The sequence below is a fragment of the Cicer arietinum genome, chromosome 6, assembly GCF_000331145.2.
Source record: "Cicer arietinum cultivar CDC Frontier isolate Library 1 chromosome 6, Cicar.CDCFrontier_v2.0, whole genome shotgun sequence".
In the NCBI taxonomy this organism is placed as follows: domain Eukaryota; kingdom Viridiplantae; phylum Streptophyta; class Magnoliopsida; order Fabales; family Fabaceae; genus Cicer; species Cicer arietinum.
In genome coordinates, this window is record NC_021165.2 from 59,147,187 (window position 1) to 59,150,197 (window position 3,011).

Consider the following 3,011-nt stretch of genomic DNA (forward strand, 5'->3'; position numbering starts at 1 on the left):
AATATAACAATACCGTAGATAATGAGGGCCAAAACATCTATAAAAGTACTCCATTCTTTTTTATCGACTAAATCTTGGCACTTTTGCTCTAGATATTTCCTTGAAAACCCATGAATACCCCATTTTTCCTCCTTTGTACTTGCCAACTCTCTTATGTCGATTTTCAACACTTCAGCAATTGTGTCCAACTTCGGTGGTTGCCCAGTATATCGATAAGGATTTCCTCTTTCTATGGAGTAACCCAATATTTGCTCAAATTCCTCTAATGTTGGGGCCAACTGAAAGTCTTGGAAGGTGAAACATCTTAAGAGAGGATCGTAATACTGAGCCAATGCTGTGAGGGCCCCTGTTTGCACATTCACTGCCAAGAGATTTAGAATTTTCACATATTTGTGAACGAAACTCTCACGTTGTATAGTTTTCATCTGACTACTGATGTCTTTTAAACTCTTCAAATCAGGTTGCTTGAACTTTAAAAGTAAAGTTTTTCTTTTTTCTGATCCCATTTTCCACTTAAAGAACACGTGACTAAAGTTTGTATGATTCCCCAAAAATCCTGAAAATTTATGCAAAATGCTATTATGTTTTATTTTTCCTTAGAAAGAGAGAAAAAAAATGTCATGACATATGAATGAAACTTATATTTATAATGTCTTGAATATATGAGATAATTTTTTGGTTTTTATAGATATTCTTACAATGAAAGGATCTATTGGCTTATGTAGTGAAACTCTCACAATGGAGGCTCTATGGTTCTAAACACGGTTCATAGAGCCAATAATCCTATTTTAGAATATTGTCAACAACAATAGGTAAACTATTTGAAGTGACAATAACCTCAATAGGATCAAACTCTAGGTGAAATCTTCATGTTAACCAAACAGGATGTACATCCAAAAGACTACCACTACGCGATCTCGAAACTAAGCTTAAATTTTGTTCAAACCCGGGTATAAGGTTTCACTCATAAGTGTGTTCCTTAAAAAAGTGTAGGTGTTGAATAAACATAATTCAATAAATCCATAATACTAACAAAACATATATACATATATAAAATAAATAGATAAATGAATAACATAAAATAAAATAAAAAATAATCTACTAGCATAAAAGAATATTATAATGTCAACTAATACTTATTAAGAAATAAAAAACACAAAGAAAATGAAAATGAAAAACAAGCAAATATAGAAAAAAGTTAAAAAATTATGCACAATTAATTTTTAGGCTTGACTCTCGAAATATCCCCAGTGGAGTCGCCAGCTGTCGCAGCCTAAAATTTCGAGTTTTCATCGAATTCAATGGAGTCGCCACCAAAATTTATTTTAAAATAGGGAAAATATTGGAAAACCTTTAAAAATGTAAAAATGGTCTTTGCAACCAGATTTTGAGTTCGGGAGTCGATTATGCGTAGGGAAGGTATTAGCACCCTACGACATCCATTAAAATACGGTTACCTTTAATTAATTGTGCAAAATTATATCAACTTAAATATATATTTATAAAATGTTTTTATAAATGTGATTTTTTGAGATAAAAGTGTGTTAAAAAAAAGAGTGGAAAAAATAAAGTTTTTATTAGTGTGCTTGACAAGAGCATGATCTTGCTCCTACGTATCTCCCGGTGCGATGGAGAAATCAAAGCTACGTAGTTCTTGGGTAGAAAATGCGGATGTGTTGATTGCTTTTAAATAAATTGTATTTTGTTATTTAAAAAAAAAAGTTAAATTTCACGAACTTAAAAACAAGCTTGCTTGATTTTAATAAATATTTTAAAATATGAGTTTTAAGACGGTCGAGTTGTACAACTCGGTCTCAAAACTGAAGGAGTAAAAAGAAGATGTCACATCTAATTTTAATCCTCTTAAGAATATTTTTTTATTTTTAAATTGAGTTTTAAAACCAACAAAATGTTTAACTTGTGTCTTAACAACTCCAAGATTAAAATAAACACATCTAATTAATTAAATTTTTAAAAAGGTTGATTTTAGATCTATTTATTTATAAAGTTTCAAAACCAACAAATAGTTTAATTTGTGTCTTAACAACTCCAAGATTAAAAAAATACATATAATTAATTAAATTTTTAAAAAAAGTTGATTTTAGATCTATTTATTTATAAAAATAAATTTTAGAGCTATTAAAATATATAATTTGTATTATGTAACTCCGGGATTAAAAAAAAATGTTATTTTTAGTTCACTTTTTAATAATTTTTAATTTGTTTATAATTTTTAATTTATTAATTTATTTGTGAAGATGAGATTTAGAACCACCAAATTGTCACAACTTGTGTTCTAATAACTCAAAGATTAAAAAGATGTTTGATTTGGATAATTATCTTAAAATATGAGTTTTAAGACGATCGAGTTGTACAACTCGTGTCTCAAAACTCAAAGAGTAAAAAACAAGATGTCACATCTAATTTAATACTCTTAAGAAATTTTATTATTTAATATTAAATTTCAAAGTAAAAAAAATACAACTTATATTAATATCTCAAAAAAAAATATATCATATCTAAATAAAAAAATAAAAAGAGATAAAAATATAATAATTATTTTTTATATTAGAAATTGATTAAATATTCAAGCATATATATTTTTAAAATAAAAGGCAATGATCAAACTAAAAAAAAAAAAAGAAGTTGGACCTAAAAAAACGTAAATGGGCTGCAAATAACCATGACCCAATATCTTCAGAAATCTGATTTGTAAAACAAACCCTAACTTGAAAAAAAGACATAGGCAAAAACCAAGATGAGCGGCGGCTAGGGTAATGGAGGTTGGAGATCAAAAGTTTCAAAAGACAAAAACAGAGTCATGTTTCCACGCGAACTTCATCATCAAGACCGTGAATAAGAACGGCGTTGGAATGAGGCCGATGGATCAGGTCGTCGAGGAAGAAGGGGAGTCAGAGTGCGAACGGAGTGACCAGGAAACACGGTTGGCATTCCGGCGACGACAACGGCGTTCAAGGTTTGAGTTTTTAATCCTATTATCTCTAACATTT